This window comes from Lissotriton helveticus, chromosome 2_1 (genome assembly GCF_964261635.1).
Source record: "Lissotriton helveticus chromosome 2_1, aLisHel1.1, whole genome shotgun sequence".
Lineage (NCBI taxonomy): Eukaryota > Metazoa > Chordata > Amphibia > Caudata > Salamandridae > Lissotriton > Lissotriton helveticus.
Window position 1 is genome coordinate 371707124 of NC_136059.1, and position 24828 is coordinate 371731951.

The window sequence follows — 24828 nt, forward strand, 5'->3', positions numbered from 1 at the left end:
GAGGAAGATTAATAAATTCCTAACATGCACTACACCTTATTGTGTTTACTGCCTGGTATGCCCATGCATGAAAATCTACGTAAGCAGTACCATACATCCTGCGAAGCGCAGAATCTTGGAGCATGCTCGTGCTATTGATAACAGAGATCCCTCATACCCAGTGGCAAGGCATTTTTCTGAAAGCCACAATAGTGACAGCACACTTCTCAAATTCTTTTGTATTGACCACGTTCCTGTTAGTGAACGAGGCGGCAACAGGGAACAGAAATTACGTAGAATCGAGATACATAATTGATTTGCATACTATCATTCCCATTGGCCTTAATTCTGAAGAAGAATTATCTATACACCTGGGATAAGTGGGCTCTGATGCATCTGTAGTTGGAACACAGTGATGTCCCTGTATATATGTTAGATGTTCTTGTATTATGGTAACATATGGGCTTATTTTAGGGTTCGAATATGAAACCGATCATGAAGATAATGAATCCAATCTGTGAGAGACACCCCCGATTTCCTAATTAATTGATTGATTTGCAAATGTCATTTGAGTATATGCCCATTAAGGGCTCAATTATGTTGTTAGCACAGAAATTGAAGCGGCATGTAATGCTATCAATACGTTATAAAATTTAGTTCTGTGAATACTTGTGCTATCTAGATCTGTGTAGGACCCAGCGTAAACGTTATCGCTTTAACTAATGATGATCAACAGATGAACTTGATCTGGTTAAGTTACCAGTACATATATGTAAATAATGTATATAGTCACACTTAAAGTTTCCTACAATGATGACATTGCTCGTTGGTGTTCTAGAATACGTATCTTAACATTATGCATCATACTACCTATGTATTTAGTCCACAGGGACAAACGAGACAATATACCACAAAAGGAGTCAGGCATGTGATGAATTTCACAATTGATTTAGGTTTCGACAGTCCGGGAATCTTGTACTTTCGCACACGTTTGCTACAAACGCAAGCTCTGCACTTCCCACAGGGAAAGAAACCTTTCATATCCCTTAGAACACCAACGAGCAATCGCCAACAAGGATGTCAACTATCCAGTAGCAAGGCACTTCGCTCTTGAACATCAGAGCAATAGGGACCTGCTACAATATTACGGCATTGATCACGAACCCCCAAATCCAAGACGAGGTGATAGGGTTTCACGATTACGTAGGCTGGAATACTGCTACATAATCGATTTACAGACCAAGGCCCCGTTAGGGTTGAATAGTGGGAAGAAAATGGCTGTGCACCTGGGTAGATTGTCTTTATAGACATTACTATGATCTTCTGCCCTTTTGATTTTGATTTCAGCTTTTATATTATGCTTCATACCCTAGACATCTTGTTTGTCGAAACTGTAAAACTAACTATGACGATTGGTTGAAGCACAGGTCTTATTATGAGCAAGTGTTACTGTTGAGTCCATGTTTTTAATATGTTTTATGGAATAGTCGGTGACAACTATTGGCATAACAGAACTGAGCTGATCCACGGCTTAATAACACACTTAACTTAGTGGTTTATTTGGGACATCGCACAGTGTCGTTGACCATTGAACCCATGGGGTCGATTTGGGGCCAAGTATGCGAAATGGTGAAAATGGATGTTAATGCCGATATACGGCTTGATTGATGACAATACTAACCGCATGTGACAACTATACAGTGTTGCTTGTTGGATATAATTAATTCCTTAAAAAACTCTGTTTGCATTATACATGTAAGATGGTTTTGTGTTAAATTCCCAATGATAATACGATTGGAAACAGTGTTAAAATGGCTGCCATTAGAAAGTGTTTACCGACTTTCCTTCGATTGCCGTCATCGCTGTTGTTGAACGGATGACGGGTATGATTTAAAAATGCCGCCTTGCAGTGATTGTAGTAAACACTGACGAAGGACCCAGTCCGAAACGCGTCTGTTTTGCTGTCTGCTGCTGGCTGAAAAACACGAACTGCCTTACATATACCGAGTGCTCTACTTTGTTGGAAAAGAGGAACGGAGTTTGGAGCATTGATATATATATATATATATATGTTCCACAAATTGCCCAAAGCATCGAGATGTCACCCGACTGCGCCCAGCCATCCGGCAATTACCATGCGACCTGCTTTTTGGTCCAAAAATGTTTCTTACTGCCAACGCGTTTCGAGGCCAAGAGCCTCCTCTTCATGGGCTGCTTTTAAGAAAACACTCAGGCTTGCATTTGCGTTAATCATCATTTTATCTTCGCATGTGACCTACAAAAAAGGAATGGTTTCATACAGTTAGGCATGCTGGTCATCGTAGTTCCAAGTGCAAGCGCAGTGTTAGTTCTAATTTTCAAAGCATTATTTCTTTTTCATTGTTTATCCTTAAGTAGGTATTCGGAGCAAAATGCAGTTTCATTGTGCATATGGAGCGCAGTGCTTCTCGGTCTTGAACAGTTCAAACACCAAAGCCTCAGACAGCTGGTTTCACCTTTCATTCCGGCTGCTGATGGTGCTCATCTCCACGGCAGGGCTGCCGCGTAATTAATGTTCCACAAATTGCCCAAAGCATCGAGATGTCACCCGACTGCGCCCAGCCATCCGGCAATTACCATGCGACCTGCTACGATTACCAGCATGCCTAACTGTATGAAACCATTCCTTTTTTGTAGGTCACATGCGAAGATAAAATGATGATTAACGCAAATGCAAGCCTGAGTGTTTTCTTAAAAGCAGCCCATGAAGAGGAGGCTCTTGGCCTCGAAACGCGTTGGCAGTAAGAAACATTTTTGGACCAAAAAGCAGGTCGCATGGTAATTGCCGGATGGCTGGGCGCAGTCGGGTGACATCTCGATGCTTTGGGCAATTTGTGGAACATATATATATATATATATATATATATATATATATATATATATTGTCGCTCCAAGGTTGTCCACCTTTGAGTAGCACACGAGCAGCAGCTTGATTTATGTGTAGGTGAGGACGGGGATCCGCTTGTAGATGCCGCTCCGTAATGGATCTGCCCAACGCGTTTCGAAGCTCCATATGCATCTCTTCAGGGGCTTTAACGGAAGCGGTGTGCGCAACCGCTAACCCACTTCTCCATTTTCCATATGACACACCCACCAATGGGAGGCTCAAATGAGACTGTGTATTATGGGAAGTGTGGTGCGGAAAGCACATAATCAAGTCCTGTATGGACCCCGCAAGTGGGCCCGTCCTCGATCCCGTGTACGGCTGCTGTTTCACTTCCATGACCCCCAAAGATGACGGAAACGCGTCGGGCAGATCCATTACGGAGCGGCAATTTATACGCGGCCGTCCAGCTGCGGAGTATGCACCACCCCGTCATCCTTGGGGGTCACGGAAGTGAAACAGCAGCCGTACACGGGATCGAGGACGGGCCCACTTGCGGGGTCCATACAGGACTTGATTATGTGCTTTCCGCACCACACTTCCCATAATACACAGTCTCATTTGAGCCTCCCATGGGGGTGTGTCATATGGAAAATGGAGAAGTGGGTCAGCGTTTGCGCACACCGCTTCCGTTAAAGCCCCTGAAGAGAAGCATATGGAGCTTCGAAACGCGTCGGGCAGATCCATTACGGAGCGGCATCTACAAGCAGATCCCTGTCCTCACCTACACATAAATCAAGCTGCTGCTCGTGTGCTACTCAAAGGTGGACAACCTTGGAGCGACAATTTATACGCGGCCGTCCAGCCACGGAGTATGCACCACCCCGTCATCCTTGGGGGTCACGGAAGTGAAACAGCAGCCGCACACGGGATCGAGGACGGGCCCACTTGCGGGCTCCATACAGGACTTGATTATGTGCTTTCCGCACCACACTTCCCATAATACACAGTCTCATTTGAGCCTCCAATTGGTGGATGTGTCATATGGAAAATGGAAACGTGGGTCAGCGGTTGCGCACACCGCTTCCGTTAAAGCCCCTGAAGAGAAGCATATGGAGCTTCGAAACGCGTCGGGCAGATCCATTACGGAGCGGCATCTACAAGAGGATCCCCGTCCTCACCTACACATAAATCAAGCTGCTGCTCGTGTGCTACTCAAAGGTGGACAACCTTGGAGCAAATATATATATATATATATATATATATATATATATATATATATACGACCTCCGTCTCCCTTGTGCGATCGTCCTCCCACGATAACGCCCTCAGAAGCAGACACGGACCAGGTAATTCAGATGCTGTTGTTTTTTATTCAGCTGTCGCCATAACGTTTCGGCACAAAGCCTTGATCACATATATGCACAAGTTGCTTACTTTTGTAGCAATATATCTGTAAGAGACATTAGTTTGTGATGGATTTCTTACCTTAGAATATCCGCAGGCGTCAGACTGGACCCGTAAAGTTTTCGTCAGCCTTAACCCTGCGCGTCGAAGGTGGCGTTGTGCGGCTCCGCGTCCGTCGCTGGTGTAGTAGGGCCGAGATGACATCACGGACAGTACTTAGGCACCACACATGCGTGCTGACGTCAGTTTTGTACACGACTTTCCGCGCCTGGAATGGAGAGCCATGCAAGAAACTGACCACTGGTGCCATGCAACTAGGGCCCTGAAAGGGATGACCCTAACCCTACAAATCAGTTTGAAGAACGGGGAGGATGGGTGGGGCGGTAAGGAATCTATCACTAACTAATATCTCTTACAGATATATCGTTACACAAGTAAGTAACTTGTGCATCTGAAAGAGACACGTTAGTGATAGATTCCTTACCTTAGAACAGATAACCCAGCAATACCAACCCCGGTGGTGGGTCTGCAAACAAGATCACACCAGAAAGTCACGGAGAACAGAATGGCCAAAGAAGCCGTCGCTCCAGACTTGACTGTCAAATCAATAACGCTTGGTAAACGTGTGTAGTGAGGCCTACATAGCTGCCTGACAGATGTCCTGCAAGGGAACACCACGTCACAAAGCAGTAGTGGCTGCCATTGCCCGGGTAGAATAGACACGCCCCTCAGGAGACTCCTTCTTAGCCAATGAGTAATATTATTTGATGCACAGAACAACCCACCGAGAGATGGTCCGTTTGTGCACGGCCCAACTTTTTTTGGCGCACACGTAGCCAACAAAAAGTTGGTCATCCACCCGGAAATGTTGTGTGTGCTTCAGATAGAATGAGAGCACACGTTTTGGGTCCAGACGACGGAGTCTCTCTTCATCTTTTGAAGGATGCAGAGGCGGAAAGAAGGTGGGCAATGTAATGGTCTGCCTGATGTGGAAGGGCGTGACAACCTTTGGCAAGAAAGAAGGACGAGTCCTTAAAACAACTTTGTCCGGATGAACAGAGAGAAGGAAAATGCTACTTACCAGTATGCATCTGTTCTTGGCATGTAGAGCTGCAGAGTTACACACTGTGCATAGATTACCACCTAGTGTTGGGCCCGGATGTCTGCAGTTGTTTTTGTCCTGAAAAGTCTTTGGAAGTCACGGGATAGGTGACTACACCTTTGGACAATAGTGCGCATTGGCTCCATCCTTAGATTGTTTTTCGCTAGTAGGGAAATGATGGAGCTTGTAAGAAACAGGAAGGATGCTCATGTAAGCTGTATCTAATTAAGATAATACTGGAACAGATAAAGGTAGCCGGGGAGGCAGGTGAGCCTGTGCAACTCTGCAGCTCTACATGCCAAGAACAGATGCATACTGGTAAGTAGCATATTTCGTTTGAGGCATATGAGCTGCGGATTACACACTGTGCATAGATTGTATAGCAGTACCCACTCTTAGCCGCGACCACCCGTATCTGTTGCAGTAGTTTGAAACAGGGTTTTGAGTACAGCCTAGCCCACAGTAGCTTGTTGTATAGTTTGCACATCTACACAATAGTGTTTTGTGAATGTGTGTGGTGTAGACCATGTGGCTGCTTTGCATATGTCATCTAGGGGGATGTTCCCTAAAAATGCCATTGAACCCCCTATCTTTCTTAGTAGAGTGGGCTTTAAGAGGAATAGATAATGTAAGTTTAGCTTTGTGGTACCAAATTTGTATACATGTGCCAATGCACCTAGCTATCCCCGATTTTGATATGGGGTTACCTTTGTGTGGTGCTGAGAAAGACACAAAAAGTTTACTTTTACGAAAGGATTGTGTTCTTTCAATGTAGTAAAGCAATGCTCTTTTGACATCTAAAGTATGCGACTGTCTGTGGCTGCAAAAAGAATACTGGCAGCTCTACAGATTGATTGAGATGGAAGGGTGAAATGACTTTTGGAAGGAATTTAGGATTGGTACGGAGAACAACCTTATTATGATGCATTTGCAGAAAAGTTTCTTGAATGGTTAATGCGTGTAGCTCACTAACTCGTCTTAGAGAAGTAATAGCTACTAGGAAAGCAACTCTCCAGGTTAAGATTTGCAACTCACATTTATGTAAAGGTTCAAATGGAGGTCCCGTTTACCATGTAAGAACAATGTTTAAATTCCACACAGGTGAAGGTGGTGCTCTGGGAGGAATTATTCTTTTGAGGCCCTCGATAAAAGCCTTTATGGCAGGTACTTGTAGTGAATGAGCCACTTTAGTGGTCTGATGATCTGTGATGACCCTCGATCACCACCATTGTGTACTGACTTTAGTGTGCTATGTTCCTTTAGCCTTAATGTAGGGTGGTCTTGCAATAGAATAATCTTGCCAAAGAATAGAAGGTGAGGGATGTCGAGGTGCAGAGTTGTTGCTGATGGTGCACACATGTGCTCCATAGTGGATACTGAGGGATTAAGTGCATAGTGTTATGTGAGTTAGGTGAATTATGACTTTAGCCTATTGGCTTTGACGTGGTATAATAGCATTCTGCTTTCCAAGTAGTAGAGGCCTATGCTTGAGCAACGCCATATTCTAAACTGCAGCCATCTTCTGAGCCTCTGTAGGTGAGAGGTGATATTTGAGATTACATGTGTTGTTCACCGGCAGTGAACCTGAGCAGACCAGTTCTTATCAGGAGGAATGTGCCTTCTTCGCATTGGCGCCATGACAACAGCTTGGCCAGCTGCTGTTGGGTGCTTGGTGTGGAAAAGTACAGGAATCTTGTGAGAAAGGTAGGCGGGTTCTTCCAGAAGCTTCGATAGAGGAGAGAGTTCTATATTAGAGAAAGGGGGTCCGAGAGAGGCTGAGATTCAGAGAGTTTCTGAGAGGCAGGGAGCTGAGATGCTGAGAGCTGGAGAGATGCTACGATGCTGGTCTGGTGTTTTGGCGGTCTGATGATACATCACGGGGCAGACGTGTGTGTACCACAGAGAGTCCAGAACCAACCAGTGAGGGAAAGAGAGACGGACCCTTCTTCAGATGACAAGACGCCTAAGATTATGGTGAGGTGTTCGATGTATATCTAACTTTATCTAACTATGCTTTTATTTTCAGGCTCTATGTATATCTATGATTGCTGCTAATGTATACTGTGATGTTTAGTTATTTCTTTCTTTTGTCATCCTATTATCATGTAATAAAGAAACCCTGGAGCATATCATTTGTTGGTATTCCTTGCGAGGGAAGGTTGAGACCCCTTTTTTTTACCAAGTACTTACAGAGGGATGGGTGATTCCCCTCTAATGGGTAATTGTTGATATGGAAGGGAAAGTGCCTCCCATCAGGGATGTCTAAATTACATTGCCAGGAGGAGCATGCGTTGTTTACCCTCTTAGATTGGGAGGTGTTGTGACTTGTTATTTGCGAGCTCCTCAGCAATGGTCTTATATTTTGTCAGTGTTTATTCCTTTCTTGGGTAAGTATGGTGAAATGTGGTGTCTTTATGTAACCTGAGAAAGGGTGTGGTAAGTAATGACCTGGTGACTGACAGAAGCACCAAAACATATAGAGAAACACGTCATTACAGTACTCTAAAGAGTGATAGATGTTGTCTATTTTGTAGGTATGCTGCAATGGCAGCAAGATGCAGTCTAATAGATGTGTACGCTAGGTTACATCTTTGGAGGTGTAATAAGTATCCTATGATGTATTTAATAGAGACATCTAGAGGATTGATGTCGTTGTTATGGCAGTATATTACAAACCGTTTCCACTTGGCTGCATAACATGCCCTAGTGGTGGGACATCTAGCTTCTTTAATAACGTTCATACAGTCAGGAGAACGGTTAAGATAACCAAACTCTAGGACTTCAGGAGCCAGCTCGCTAGGTTGAGCTGAGCTGGGTGTGGGTGTCTGATCTCTCCATGGTTCTGGGTTGAGTTGCATGAACACTCGAGCTGGAAGAGAGTGCTACGGTTGGAATTTGGTTAGAAGAGCTTGCATATTTGTTATCCTAATAGGAGAAGGATAAGCTAGTGCTGTGAAGGTGTTTACTGTGGCACCTAGATATTGTTGTACGTGGGACGGTTGCAGGTGGGACTTGGTGTGGCTTACTGTGAACCCCAAGTCGTGGAGTAATTGCATGGTGGTGTGAGTATGTTGTACACACTGACTGTATGAGCTGGCTTTTATGAGCCAGTCGTCGAGAAATAGGAAGACGTGAATATGCTGTCTTCTTAAGTGCGCTGCCACTACTGCAAGGCACTTGGTAAACACTCTTGTGCTGCTGTGACCCTGAATGGGAGTACTTTGAATTGATAGTGCTGATCGTCTAGTACAAATCTGAGGTCCTTTCTGTGAGCTGTGTGAATGGGAATGTGGAAATATGCGTGTTTGAGACTATAGTGGCAAGGAAGTCGTTTTGTAAAAGGAGAGGAATAACCTGCTGGAGTGTGACCATATGGAAGTGGTCTGATTGTATGTACAGGTTCAGTAATCTGAGGTCGAGAATGGGCCTTAGAGATCTGTCCTTTTTTGTAATGAGAAAGGACAGGGAGTAAACTCCTCTGTTTTGCTGATGCAATGTAACTGGTTCTATTGCGTTTGTTTTGTAGGAGGGATGTTACCTCTTGCCTGAGTAGTATCAAATGTTCCTGTGACATTGGACGCTGTTTGAGTGGTATGTTTGGGGGGGGGGGGTAGATGTTAGTTCGAGACAGTAACCCAATTGAATTATTTATTGCACCCACCTGTCTGATGTGATGTTGATCTAGACTGGTAGGAATTGTTGTAGTCTTCCCCCAACTGGAGTGGAATGTGTTGGGGGAGGGAAGTCATTGGACAGGAGTGGAGGCAGAGCAGGAGTTGTTGGTTTTGCCTCTGCCCTTATTGTTGTTACCTCTGAAACTACCTCTTTGGTAGCCCCTACTGTAGGTGGATTGTGTAGGGGCTTTGTAGGAAGTCTGAGGAGTATCCCCTGGTGGTGCCTCTGTAAGATGAGCGGCGAAAGGAGCGTCTGGGAGGTTGCGACTGCAAGGCTCCCATAGATTTAGCTGTGTTCATATCTTTTTTCATTTTTTCAAGAGATACGTCGACATTAGGCCCAAATAAGTGTTGCCCATCAAAGGGTTGGTTGGTTGAGGATGGCACTTTGTACTTCAGGTTTAAAACCTGAAATGCGTAACCAAGCATGTCTACGCAACAGGACACTGGTATTAATTGCCCTTGAAGCAATATCTGCTGCATCTAGTGCACACAAATAGAGGTATTTGTGATGTTTTTACCCTCTTGTATAAGCTCATGTGCCCGGTTTTTGTATTTATCCGGAAGGTGCTGCATTATTGATTCTAATTCATCATAATGTGCTCTTTCGTATCTTGCCAGTAATGCTTGAGAATTTGTGATATACCAAATGTTTGGTGCCTGTGACGCTGTTCTTTTACCTGATGCGTCAAGGAGCTTAGATTCTTTATCTGGTGGGGGAGTGTTAGACCTGGCATCCTTGGCGTGGTTTACCCCAATATTTTTGCCTCTACCTCCTGTATTTTTTATGCTGTGCTGGATTTCGTTCTTGCTCGTTTAGATGCTTGGGGCACTTTGCCACTGCTGATCAGTGTCAAAGTGCAAGTGCTCCCTGTATAAATTGTTATTGTGATTGGTTATCCATGATTGGCATATTTGTATTACCGAGAAGTCCCTAGTAAAGTGCACTGAGAGTGACAGGGCTGGTGATTCAAATGCTACTAGTGGGCCTGCAGCACTGATTGTGCCACCCACATGAGTAGTCCTAAAATGGTGTCTCAGGCCTGCCACCGCAGTGCCTGTGTGCAGTCTGTGAACTGCCATGTCCTCCTGGTCAGTGTCCCCACTGACCAGGCCTAACCCTTCCCTTTCAGTGCACATTGGTCGCCCCTATGGAAGGCCCAAGGTACCCCCTTGGGCAGGGTGCAGTCTATGTGAAAGGTAGAGCATGTACTAGTGCAGGTGACATGCACTGGTAGTGAATTACAGCCATTTTCATTTTTCACTATTGTAAGGCTATCTTGCCTCATAGGCTATCATGGAGAGAATGCTGGCTACAGTGGCTACCAGCATATCTTCCCATAGGAGCAAGATAGGACATAAAAGTCTGGTATCCCTGAACTCAGAATTTAATAACACATCGTTTAGGAAAGGTTGTTTTTAAATCCTGTGTTTGAGAACAGCACTTTTAGAAAGTGGCTGTTCTTTTGTCTGACCGTTCTGTGTGCCTTGGCCTGTTTGTGAATTGACTGTCTGGTTTGTGAGTGACAGGGGCTGGGTGGCTCCCAGAGGCTGAGTGGCCATCCCTGGGCTGAATAGCTCCATCTGCATCTAGAATGGTGGGAGGGGATAGCACCTGGGCCTGAATAGGGCTGTGTCTGCTTTCCACAACGCTGGCTCCACCTCCTGCTGGGCGGCTGACAACCCACCCCCTCACTCTGAAAGGAAAGGAGAAGCCAGGAAACCCTCAAGGAACACCCAGAACTGGTTCAGACCGGGCTCAGAGCGCTCCTGCACAAAGGGAACAAATACTTTTAGGGGTATAAGTACAGGCCCCCTGACTACAGAAAATTTGGACATCCTAGAATCAAGAAGGAACCTCTGCCAAGGAGAAAGCTGCAAGACTAAAGAAGGAAGACTGTCCTGCTGTTGCTTTGCTGGACTACCCTGCAGTTGCTTTGCTGCCAAGGAGAGGGGAAGGACTTTGTTGTTGCTTTGTCCCCTTTCTTGAAGAGATCTCCAAGGGCCTGTTGTGAGCTGGCCTCCTGTTAAGAAGTCCCAGGAACAAAAGGACTTCACCCCCAGCTTTCCCTGAGCTCTGCTGAGAGTTCTGCCCTTCCTGAGTGCTGAATCAGACTGAGGGGCATCTGGAAGTTGTGTCCTGCTGGTTGGAAAGCTGGAGAACAAGAAACTAAGACTATCTGCAAATTTTCATGCATCGCTCGCGGAGCGCATGTCCGTCAGTGCGAGGAAATTCCCGTCGCCGCGAAGATCGAGATAGTCGCAGCGCCTGTTGGCGCAGCAAGAACCGACGCATCCTTCGCTTGCGGAACGCATCGCTCCGGTGCGGGAAAAGTACCATCGCTGCGAGTAGCGTCGCAGAGCCTGTCCTTGCTGGGTGAGGTCGCCGCACCCCTTGCTTGCGGACCGCATCACGTCACTGCGAGTATTGTCGCAGAGCCATCGCATCGAGGTGCCGCGAGAGGAAAAGATCGACGCTGAGCCGCGCATCTCCGCCGCACCCGAGATCGTCGCCGTCACGAAGATTGTCGCATCGTGCCTTTGCGAGAGGCTCCCTACGGAAACTACGCACCGGAATCCATACAAGGTATCGCCTCCCTCCCCATACAGACCCGATTCGTCGCAACACACCCGCTGCGTCCAGCGGGGCTGTCGCACCGCCTCCCCAGTGTCTCAGGAGTGACGCATCGCTTGTTTTCCACCGCATCAGGTTCTGTTTTGGAACTTTGTCGCATCTAAAGGTACTGTTGGCTAAACGTGACGCAACTGTTAACTATTTTCACGCAACTGTGGATTATTTTAACGCAACCTTAAGAACTCCTTTGAAACCATATTCTTGAACTGTGTATGTTGGATATTTGTCGCTTTGGTCTTGTTTAGTTTAAATACTTCTATTTTTCTAAACTGTTGTGGAGTCCATTTGTGCTGTTTTCACTGTGTTACTGTGAGTGTTGGTACAAATACTTTACACATTGCCTTTGATAAGCCTGACTGCTCGTGCCAAGCTACCAAGGGGGTGAGCAGAGGTTCACTAAAGAGTGGTTCCTCCTTACCCTGACTAGAAGCAAGGGTCCCTATTTGGACAGTGGTACCTACCTCTGCCAACTAGAGACCCCCAGTTCTAACAGGGAGCCTCGCCTGATGTCTGTGAATTTGCTCTTTTGCATGCATTAAAGACTACAATGGAGTCTAATGGTGCAGGCCCATTAATGTAGGCTGGATCTGAAGGGGCAGCCATATATTTTTTCTCAATTCGGGGGTTGAAGATTCAAGCCCTAACTGGGTCTTTAAAGACTTCTGGCGCATGCTTAATAACACCTTTAAGCATGGGTAGAATCGAAGTGGACCTTTGTGCGTTGTTAAAAGTATCGAGGAGGAAGTCTTCTTCTACTGGGTCAGTATGTAGGTCAACCCCATGGTATTGGGCAGCCCTAAGTACTAGTTGGTTAAATCCCATAGTGTCCTCTGGTGGGGAAGGCCTGGAGGGATATATGTAGTCTTGTTGGACGTTAGGGACATCTGGGGTGCTATAATCATCCCAAGGGTCAGGTGAGCCAGGAGGACTAGAATGATCTGGTGGCTCACTGTCTGCACCACCCGTGTCATCCCTGTTATCATCGTCTGCTACCGCAGTAGAAGGTGCAGGGGAGTGATGTGGTAGGGGAAGAGGTGGTGATGGGACATGAGGTGGAGGAGAAGGAGTAGGAGGAGGAGGAGGAGAAGGTATCCTTAAAGGAGAGGTTGCAATATCCTTTTTCTTTGGATGAGGAGCTGGTGCAGGCGTGTCCAATGGTCGTTTTTTAGAACTAAGAGTTAGTCGACGAGTTTTTGGATCTTTAACCAGAATCTTTGTGTAGGGTCTGGTAGAATAAGTCCTCTGTGGGAGGTAGATCTTTTGATGCGAGGACTTTTTCGGCACCGAGCTGTGAGGATCTTTCGGCTTTGAAACAAGTTCTCTAGCAGTGTCTTTAGACGGTGGAACATTTGTCTTTTTCGGTTCAGATGGTTTTCTCGGTTCCAATGGTTTTTTCGTCTCCAATGGTTTTGTCGGCTCCAAGGGTTTTGCCGGCTCCAAGGGTTTTGCCGGCTCCAAGGGTTTTGCCGGCTCCAAGGGTTTTGCCGGCTCCAAGGGTTTTGCCAGCTCCAAGGGTTTTGCCAGCTCCAAGGGTTTTGTCTGCTCTGAAGCTTGGGACTCGGTGGAATTTTTTTTTTGCTCTGCTCAGAGTGTGTTTTTGGTGCTGAGGAGCCAGTGCTAGTCTTCGGCACCGAGTGCTTAGATGTGGAAGTATCTGGCGTGGAGGAAGACGATGCTTTCTTTTTCGGATCCGGTAGGTGTGCGCTGGCACTAGGGGTAGGCTGACTCGAGCCAGAGTCGCCAAAAGGCTTATTAGTCTTCTTTGCCGAGCTCAAAGGCGGGGCATGGGAAGAGGTGTCTCAGTGTGCACCCGGGCCCGAGGGCGAGGGTGTGACCGTAGCCTTTTTAGAAGGTGTCGAGGAAGGGTCGGGGTCGTGGTCGACGTTCTTACTTACGACCCTCTGTGCCAGAGTGATGTCCTCGACGTCTGAATCTTCGACCTCGGAGTTACTGTCGATGCCATGTTCTTTGCTGTTGCTCTGTGACGCCGACGCCCTCTTTGAAGATATCGTCTGGGATCGAAGCTGATGTGCGAGCCATTGTTCTTTGAGCTCATCGGTCCCGGATCGTCTTCTTGGAGCGGAAAGAGGCAGAAGCGGAACAGTCTCTGGCCTCGTGCTCCGGTGAGAGTCAAAGGTTGCACACCTCATGGAGATCGGTGTGAGGAAATTTCAACCCACATAGAGGACACTTTTGAAATGGCGTCCTTTCCATGAGTTGGAAGATGAGGCCTAGGTAGGCCCGAAGGCCTTCGACGACCGGAATGGAAGACTTCAGATTTGAAGAGTAGCGTAGATTGGAAACGAGTTCAAAACAATACCGTAGAAGATGGTGATTATTGCGAGCCGAAGGAAAATCGGTTCCAACACGGAGCGCAGGAAACACATCCGAGCCCGGTGGCAAAAAAAAAGCAATCTAAGGATGGAGCCAATGCCCATGCGCACTATTGTCAAAAGGAGGAGTCACCTATTCAGTGACTTCCAAAGACTTTTCAGGACAAAAACAACTGCAGACATCCGGGCCCAACACTAGGTAGCGATCTATGCACAGTGTATAATCTGCAGCTCATATGCCTCGAACAAGGAGGTTTAGAAGAAAGAGCCTGGAGCTCACTCACTCTTCTGGCAGAGGTGATAGCTACCAGGAAAGCTGTCTTTAGAGTGAGAAGACGTAAGTGACAGTTATGAAGTGGCTCAAAGGGAGCTCACATCAGATAGGTCAAGACAAGATTTAAGTCCCATTGAGGCATTATGAAAGGCACAGGAGGAAACGTGTGTAATGCCTTTCAGGAAGCGATTAGCAACCGGGGAATTAAAAAGAGAAGGCTGATCTGGAAGCCGTAAAAAGGCGGAAATAGCCGAGAGATAACCCTTGATAGCACCCATAGCAGAGTCCTGCTGGGCCAAAGAGAGAAGAAACAAGAAGGACCTCGGAAAGAGGGGCAGAAAGGGGATCCACAGCCTTTGCTGTGCACCATGCCACAAATTTGTTCCACCTGCAGACGTATTCCATATTAATGGAGGGACGCCTGGCTGCCAGAATAATATCACAAACTTAGGAAGGAAGGTCGAAAGCTGTCAACTGTCGCCGCTCAATCTCCACGCAGGTTCGGGTGTAGGACCGTCCCCTGCTGCGACAGAAAATTGTCCCGAAGAGGCAGTCGGATCGGGGGATCGATCGCCATGCTGAGTAGCTCGGGATACCAGTATCTTCGTGCCCAATCCGGAGACGCAAGGATGACTTGGGCCTGGTCGCACCGAATCTTCTTCAGCACAATGGGCAGAAGTGGTATAGGCGGAAAGGCGTACAACAGACCGCAGCTCCACTCATGACGAAAAGCGTTGCAGAGTGAGTGCCGCCTTGGAAATTTTAATGTGCAGAACTGATGACTTGGCGTGTTCTCTTCGGAGGCCAACAGATCTAACCAAGGCTCTCCTCACTGCAGAAAGAGACCTTGCGCCATGTCCGAATTCAGATGCCATTCGTGATCCATCATGCACCGGCAGCTGACTTCGTCCGCCTTGGCGTTCAGAGAACCTGCCAGTTGTTGATCCATCAAAATAATGCCTTGATGTTCCAGCCATGTCCAAAGGCCTCCTTACATAGGGTCCACGACCCCACCCGCCCTGTTTGTTGCAGTCCCACATGGGAGTGGTGTTGTACGTGAACACCTACACTACACTTCCCCGGACAGGGAAGGAATGCTTTCAGTGCAAGTCGTATCGCCTGAAGCTCCAAAAGGTTGATATGGAGCAGGTACCCCCCCGGAGAACAGAGGCCTCTGATCTCCACCTCTCCCATGTAGCCGCCCCATCCCAGGAGGGACGCATCCGTCACCACTGTGTGCTCCAGTTGGGGAAGGGAGAGGGATCTGCCATTGACCCAATCGCAATTCGTGAGCCACCACTGCAATTGTCATGCAGTGCCATCCGAGATCTGGACGTGATCGGATAGCTTGCCCTGATGCTGTGCCCACAGGAACTTCAGGTCCCACTGCAGAGCCCGCATATGCCATCTGGTATGTTGCACTAGCAGGATGCAGGAGGCCATTAGGCCCAGGAGCAGGAGGATCATCCTGACCGAAACCCAGGATAGAGGCTGAAAGATCGGAATCATAGCCTGAATATCTCAGACTCGCTGCTCGGGTGGATAAACCCAAACCTGCGTTGAATCCAGAACCGCTCCGATGAAGGTGAGCTTTTGGGAGGGACTCAGGTGCGACTTCGGCACGCTGATGGAGAACCCCAGCAAAAGCAGGAGGTCGGCCGTAGTCTGAAGGTGGGAGATGACTGCCTGGGGCGAGCCCGCCATCAACAACCAGTCGTTGAGATGGGGGAAGACTGAAACCCCTGGTCTTCGCAGATGAGCTGCGACCACCGCCATCACTTTCGTGAACACCCGAGGGGCACTGGTAAGGCCGAAGGGGAGCACGGCAAACAAAGTTGTCTAGGCCTACCGTGAACGGCAGGTAACGCCGGTGGGCCGGCAGGACGGGGATATGGAAATATGCGTCCTGCAAGTCCAATGCTACCATTCAGTCTCCAGGGTCAAGGGCAGTCAAGACCTGAGCCAGAGTCAACATCTTGAACTTCTCCTTCCGGAGGAAGCGGTTGACGTTCCTGAGGTCCAAGGTGGGACGCAGGCCCCCTTTCTCCTTCTTGGGGACCAGAAGTAGTGGGAATAACAACCACATCTTACTTCTGGCCCAGGAACAAACTTGGTGGCCCCCTTGGCCAAGAGGGCCGTGACTTCCTGCTGGAGAAGCGCAAAATGGTCCCCGACATGTGGTGGAACTGAGGTGGCATGGCTGGAGGGGCAGTCTTGAAGGGTAGGGAGAAGCCTGTTTGGACGATTTGCAGCACCCACCTGTCCGAGGTAACGAAACGCCAGTGCGGAAGGTGATGGCGAATCCTGCTGCCCACCGGCGTGGGGTGTGCCCCAAAGCTCGGACTAGGAAGGCTTTGCGGCGGATGCTGCAGAGGTGGACTGACCCGCACGCTGGCCCCCTGTCCCGCCGCGGCCGGAATCACGTCCGCGCGGAGGTTGGTTCTGCGCAGGCTTTTGGCTGAACGAACGTGTTGTGTCGCCCCTTCCATGGCCACGAAAGGAACAAAAGCAGACGTGGCCGGGCGTGTGCTGGAGAGACATAAGGACATGGCCGTAGTCCAGGAGTCCTTAAAACGCTCTGCGCACTATCTGCCTTATCGCCAAACAGGAGAGTACCATCAAAGGGCATGTACATAAGAGAACTTTGTACATCCCCTGAAAAACCAATGGACCGCAACCAGGCATGGCGACGGAGGGCCACTGTTGTGAAAATTGTCCTTCCAGTGAGTCCGCGGTGTCCAGTCCACACCTAATGGCGAACTTTGCTGCATTTTTCCCCTAAGCAACAGCTCAGGAAAGCACTGTCCGAACCGCCTCCGGAAACTGAGGCAGCACCTGCGCAACTGTGTACCACACAGCTTGGGAATAGCGGCCCAAGAGGCATGCAGTGTTCACCGACCACAGCCCTAAGCTGGCAGATGAAAACTGGCCCGTAAGGCCTTCAGAGCCATGACAGAGACAGACGCCATGGGTGTCGGCCACCGACATCAAACGGCGACAGGCCGCTCAGGATTTAAACGCAGGCATCCCTACGTGGCACCAGGAGTCAAAGACTCAAAAGGGGAGAGGGTGGGGGCGTGGCTTGCAGCCGAGGAAGATGGCCGCAAGCTATAAGAGCTGCGCTAGCAGTCAGCAATATCCGTGATAGAAGTGGCACCCACTGGCATCCAAAGGCATCGGGAGGCGGCCGAGTGCAGCGGTGACCGAGACGATCCCCCCTGGCTCTGATAACTCCGAGATAAAGGTGACCCGGGCCGCTCGAGTAGGAGCAGCAAAATGGCGGCCGGCAGCTCAAAGCGGATTGACTGACGGAGCCCCTGCCTAGGAGAAGACGGACGTGCTTCCAGGGGTGAGCTCTCCCAAATCCTGAGACGGCGGCGGCTGCAGGTACTAACCGGGCGGAGAAAGAGACACTGCAACCCGCTCAGGCTGGAGGAGGAGGGGCAGAGACTGCGGTGGTGAGTTCCATACTCACGAGAAGGCAGCATCAGTTTGAGGGGCAGGGGACAATCCGGAGGGGAGTCCTGTAAAGCAGACAGCCCGAGTGGGAGCGGCGGGCAGGCGCCCATTGGCTCGGAGCGTGCTGTCTGATGGAGCCCCTCCCTGGGCGATGCCGGACATGCTTCCAGGAGTGTGCTCTTCAATATCCTGAGGCGGCAGTGGCTGCTGCAGGTACGTTGTAGAGAGGGGACGCTGCGGCTTGCTCTGACTGGGGCCCTGAATTGGCTGACCTAGTAAAGAAGACGCAGGGGGACTGCAGTGGTGAGTCAATACTCACAGGTAGGCAGCAGCAGTGTGGGAGGGCAGGCGGCGATCCAGAGGGGAGTCCTGCAACACAGGTGGCAGCTTGATTCCACACACCCTTGGAGTTGGCGTGGACATACACGGGTTGAGGCCCGGCTGGGGAGTGGATGCGGGGACCAGAGCTATGTCATCTGCCATGGGCCGCAATCGACAGCTGGGTCAAGGCCAGTCCAACCACATAGGTAAATACACGGTGGCTATGGGAAAGGAGGATGGACTCCAAGGGGCGAGCCAACGGGAGGAGACAGCGGACGACGGCCTGGACCCCTCGCTCAGAGACATCATGGCGGCTATCAGGGAACCCGCCGGAACATTGGAACCTAAGCTGGACTCCGTGACGCAGGAGGTTCATTTACTGCGCGCAAATTTCAGGAAAATGTAAGACAAAGTGGCTGTGGCAGAGACTGGTATCGGCAGCCTTCAATCCAAGACTAAGACTTGAAGAACACATAGCAGCCCGACGAAAAATCAAACTAACATATATGCACAGCTGGAAGACCAGCAGGGACGTGCGAGGCGCAACAACATTTGCATAGTGAGGGTCCCGGAGGGTTGGAGGGGCCATCCAAGGACTGGTTCGTGGAGGACCTCATACTTAATCACTTAAAGCCGAAGCGCCTATCTAACTTCTTCTCGATGGAAAGGACCCAGCGCGAACTGGGGGGAAGGCCCAAGCCTGGGGCCCCTCCACGTACCATCATAGCCCGAATCCTGAACTATAGAGACCGTGATGCCAACTGACAGGCGTCACGGGTGTCTGGGGACCTTCAACTCGAGAATGCTACGATTTGCTTCTTCCCAGATTCCACTCTTCTTGTCCAACGTCAAAGACGGTCCTTTGAAGGAGTAAAAAGAGCCCTCAGGGAACAAGGAGTGAAGTACATGATGCTCTACCCAGCTCGCCTCAAGATCCTGGAGGGAAAAAAAGCATATTTTTTTGATTCACCTCAAGAGGCCAGTGACTGGTTGGAGGGGTGGTGAACAGTCGGCAGAAACGGGGGCCCGAACACATCTGAAAATCACCAGCCTGGCCAATACCCAGCGGGTACTGACAGACCAGGACCGGACACCCCGGAACGTGAACAGAGTGGACCCAGGTGACTGTGGTAAGCACACCAAGTTGAGGTGAATTCTGCCCTTGGTGATGGGGTCTACATGGAATTTGGGGGCCCAGAATCTGAGCAGGAACTCTGAGGAACACTCCTGACTACCGAACTTCAGTATTCTGGAAGTGTTACAGGCTGCTGTTCGGGATAATTGCCCCTAATGTTGAATCCGGGACGGTTGGGGGGAGGAGGGGAGGGAGTAAGGATTGTTGTAATGTATCCTTATTAACAGGTGTACCCTTTGTTATCTAAGTATACTTCTTTCTGCTGGCTGTAGGCTTATGTTCCCTTTCCAAGTTGATTTTGGGCTGATGGGGCGACAGGCACTCTGCAAGTTTGGAGGGTGGGAGGTTGGGGTCCCAAGGAGCAAGCAGGCAGGGAGGGGGGAGTTGGGGGGAAAGGGGAGCTTCCCATGTCATACGAGTACTTTTGCATGTGAGAATTGTCTTAACAGGACACAGGGGAACATGGCTTATCCGAGGAAATTTAGGTTCCAAACCACAGATGGGGAACAGACGCAGGTTAAAATATGGACGTGAAACGTGAACGGGCAACAAAATTAAACGAACATTGGTGTTGCAACACCTGAAGTGGCACTCCCCTGATGTTGTTCTCCTCCAGGAGACACATCTGCGTGGCAACAGATGTAAGGCACTGGACCGTTTTGGGTATAAAATGGTGGCCCACTCGGGGTTTAGATCCGGCTCTAGAGGAGTGGGTATTTTGATCCGAAACGCCCTCCCATGGTAATTTCCGGCACGAGGAACAACTACTCAGGATGCATGGTGGCAGTGGGGGGTAGATGGGAGGGGCGAACTATTGTACTGGGCTCATGCTACATTCCGTCCGGTCTACACACCATGACTTTTGCACAACTGAGCTCCTTCCTGGCTGACCTTCCCGGGGGAACCCTTCTCATGGGGGGAGATACGAATGCTGTAATGAACGCTGACTTGGATCATTCAGGTGGGGGACCGGGGTTCAGGGAAGATGTGGATTACAGGGCTTCAATGAGGCCCTGGGGCATGGGGACCTGTGGCGCACGCACCATCCCACACACAGACAGTACACGTTCTACTCGGCCAGACATGGGTCCTTCTCCAGACCAGACCACCTTTTCACGCGCACGGTTCAGAGGGGCGAATATACGGAACCTCACATCCTGGCCCGGGGCATTTCTGACCACTCCCCAGTCAGCGTCATCCTCAAGGGTCTAGTGACTAAAAAGGCAGCATTCCTGAGGAACGACTCGTGGCACCTCCAGGATGAAACCATAAGAGATAAACTTCGGGAGGGCTCCCAGTTGTAGTTTAAAGAGAACCGGGGGGTCTTTTGAGTCCCACCTCACGTTATGGGAAGCATACAAGACAGTTCTGAGAGGACAGGTCCAGGCCCTAATTGGGGAAGTTAGAACAGGAGATAAAAGATCTTGAGCGAGGCCCCGGCGCTGCGTCCGCACTTGATTGCCGCCATATATTGGCCCTTAAACAGAAGGAACTCCCGGCACTGGCTGAGAGTGAGGCGCGAGCCTATTCCCTTACCACGCAACACCGGATTTACGATGTAGGAGATAAAGCCCTGAAGCTCCTGGCGTGGCTTGAACCTAGGGACAGGGAGCGTTCCTGGGTGGCGGAGGTACGAAACATGACAGGCTCACTAGCATCCAATAGCACGGATATAGCGGAAGCGTTCGTGTCCCACTTTGAGGGGCTCTACACCCCGGTCTGCAGCAGGACGGAACAAGATTGTGTGGAGTTCCCGAAAGACTTTGCGTTGCCTACACTGTCTAGGGAACAAAGAGATCAACTAGAGGCTGACTTCACAGGAGAGGAAATACGGGAGGCCCTCAATTCCCTCCAATCTGGGAAAGCACAGGGGCCAAATGGGCTCTCAGTAGAAATATTCAAGCAGCAGGCGAACGTCATCACAGGCCCCCTCCTGCAGATGTATCAGGAAGCGCAAAAGGTGGGAAGCCAAGATTGAAGTGATCCATAAAGCAGGCAAGCCGGCAGATCAATACTCTTCTTACTGGCCAATCTCGCTGATCAATGTCGAAGCAAAAGTCGTAGCTAAGGCCCTGGCAGATAGGCTGCTCCTGGTTTTATCAGACCTCGTGCATGTTGACCAGTCGGGATTCATGCCGCGCAGGAGTACCCGCCATAATCTACGCCGTGTATATGGCGTATTATACATAACAGAAGATGCTGGGGACACTCAGACTGCATTGATGGCGCTGGACGCCTCAATGGCATTTGACAGTATCGAATGGCCCTACCTATTTATGGTTCTCCAACGACTAGGTTTTGGCCCGACATTTTGCAGCTGGGTGAGCCTCCTTTACGAGCAACCGTTAGCGAGAGTGAGAGTTAACGGGACGGTGTCCAGAGCCTTCCCACTCCGAAGGGGGACGAGACAGGGATGTCCCTTGTCCCCCCTCCTGTTCACCTTGGCCCTAGAGCCGCTGACCCACTGGATCAGGAGGTACAGGTCATTCTGTTGTCTGGCACTGAATGATGATTGGGAAGCGCATATCTCTTTATACGCGGACGATATTGTCTTATACATGGCTAGGACGTACCAGTCAATGGTGCTGGTGCTGCATCTCTTTGAACTATTCGGGAGCTACTCGGGATACACCATTAATTGGGTGAAGTCTGTGATCTACCCGCTCTCGGGTCCTTCCCCGGGGATATTGTCCATGTGCCCTGCATCAATTGCTGTAGACGGGTTCAAATACTTGGGGGTGTACATCACCAGGGATAAAGCGGAGTTCCACACCAAAAATATGGAGCACCAACTGATGCGCCTGGTAGCTGATGTGTGTCACTGGCGGACACTACCTCTCTCCCTCATGGGTCGAGCAGCACTGTTTAAGATGCTAGCATTGCCTAGACTCCTTTATATCTTACAAAACAAGCCGTACCCGATTCCGACTGGGGTGTTTACATGAATATCACAGGCAGTGCGGCCGCTGCTCTGGGATGGTGGCAACCACAGGATTGCGCTGCGGAAACTGACGAGAGGAGTGTATGATGGGGGGCTGGCCCTCCCAGTCATACAATTGTACTATCGGGTCTCTCAGCTGCAGGTGGTCAATGACTAGGCGTACGCGGCTAGGTCAGAACCGGCATACAGAGTTGACCGGTTGGTAATGCCAGATGGAAACTGCGAGTCATTGCTCTAAGCTAAGGAAGGACTGGCCCTCGCACACAGGGGCGGTGTTTTAGTGATGGAGAGAAGCAAACAAGTTCCTGGGGTGGATGGGTTCCCTGACGGGTAGAACTCCTCTTTGGCTCGTTGCGCAATTGGCAGAAGTGACTAGACTCAATGGCTTTTGGGGGTGGAAACTAATAGGCATTGAGTACTTGGGGGACGTATGGGAAGGGAGGCCCCCGCTCCTTTCAATATCTGAAAAAAAAGAGTATGATCTTCATGACTCACAACATTACCATTACTTACGTCTCATTCACGCCCTACGCTCACACATGTGGTGTGGCACGTCCATCCCGGAGTATACCCCGATGGAGGATAGGCTGCTCCTTGACCCCATCTTAGGGAAACCCACCTCCACTATCTATCGTAAACTCATAAATAACATGCCTGACCCACTGGTGCCGTTGCGAGAGAGATGGGTGAGCGACATTGGCGCACTGGAAGATGATGATTGGCAGGATGCCCTACCAAGCCCACGTGAGATAGCAATTTGTGCCAGGTTCCGATTAGAGCAGCTGAAAATTTTACAGAATGTATTACCCTTGCACCCACTTGTATGCCTGGGGAAGGAGTCAGTCGGCCCTGGGATGTCAAGGCAATGGCTCCTTCGACCATATACTATGGGAGTGCCCGGAGATAGTGCCCTTCTGGACTAAGGTCACGGACAAAATGGCGACTGTTGTGGGTTCACCGGTTTTGCTAGAGCCCAGGTGGTTATTGCTAATGTTTAAGGGGGCCACAGATTGATCCAGATATAATGAGGCCTGGCTGGCACTGGCAGCCGGGGTTGCGAAAAGAAATAAAGCTAGTAGCTGAGGGGCACAGGCTCCTCCGCAATGGGACCAGTGGTTGCGGGATCTGGACTGGTGCCAGAGAGCGGAGGAGACCATCAATAAGAGTAGAGGTTGCACTAAAAAATAGAAAAAGATCTGGGGGCCGTGGCAAAACCACAGGGCGATGGGGTGGGGTTGGAGCGGGGTTTTAACAGTTTAATGTCCACATTGTGTCTATGACAGCCTTACATTATATGGTGTAATTTCGTTCTATCACATGCTATATGAATAATATTCCGTACTGTCTGATATTATGAGCAGTTAATAAAAAGATTTATTAAAAAAAAAAAAAAAGGGAAACTAAAAGGGACTAGGGTGCGTGCTCCAACCGGATCTGCACTTGCTGGTGTGGAAAAAGAAAGAACTGACGTCAGCGCGCATGGGTGGCACCTAAGTAATCTCCGTGAGGTCATCTCGGCGCCTACAACACCAGCGATGGATACAGAGCCACACAACGCACCTTCCGACGCGAAGGGGTACTGCTGATGAAAACTTTCCGTATATTCTAAGGTAAGAAATCTATCACTAACGTGTCTCTTTCAGATATATATATATATATATATATATATATATATATATATATATATAAAGTGAGGTATCTATATATCCTAAACCTACATTTTCTTTTTGGTTTGAAAAAGTACTCATTGCAATAGTAGACCCTGGCTATTTCGTAGGTGGATGTACTCCTTCTGAAATATCAGAATGCGCTTACTCACAGTGAAGTTAACCAATGACTGAAGTGGGCTGACCGACTTCCACATGCTGGATGCTGCACGGAACATGTGAATGCCATAAAAACATCCAATGGCTGAAGAAAGCTGGCTTGCCAAGAGACCCTATAATTAAGATATATATATATATATATATATATATATATATATATATATATATATATATATATATATATATACGCCCACATGGGCAGGTCTTCGATAATATCAGGTGCTCCAGAAACTGTGCCGCGCTTGTCAGCATTTTCAGCCCATGATGAAGTGTGTCAGAGCACGAAACGCGTCGGGCCCTCTAATCAAGTTGATGAATTGCCCTGACATCCTAACTGCTGCTGGCTTCATTAAAAAACGCCGAAATCAATCCCCTGTGTGTGGCCTTTTTCGAGGGGACAACTCTCTGTGAATTATGTTTAAACGGCCAGTCCTGCTGTGAGAAAGGCTCTGCCGTGGAGAACGGACCAGTGCTGATGCCAGGCGGCATTAGCACACTTGGGACAGGAGAAAGGCCGAATTCAGTAGATAAGTGCAGTGGGTTGTGCAGGACATTATCATCATACCCCACTTGGGAATCAATGTGCATTATTGAACAGCGCGGCAGGAACTCACTTGAGTAAGATGGTGAAGCACTACAACAACCAGCAGACTTTGCGGCTGGTAACACGCCCACATGGGCAGGTCTTCGATAATATCAGGTGCTCCAGAAACTGTACCGCGCTTGTCAGCATTTTCAGCCCATGATGAAGTGCGTCAGAGCACGAAACGCGTCGGGCCCTCTAATCAAGTTGATGAATTGCCTTGACATCCTAACTGCTGCTGGCTTCATTAAAAAACGCCGAAATCAATACCCTGTGCGTGGCCTTTTTCGAGGGGA

General features: G+C 49.2%; 1 protein-coding gene across 3 annotated transcripts in view; it reads right to left on the reverse strand.

Moving 5' to 3' along the window:
* Nucleotides 1-24828, reverse strand: part of RICTOR (RPTOR independent companion of MTOR complex 2) — a 1600666-nt gene that overhangs the window by 392231 nt on the left and 1183607 nt on the right. The window lies entirely within an intron of this gene.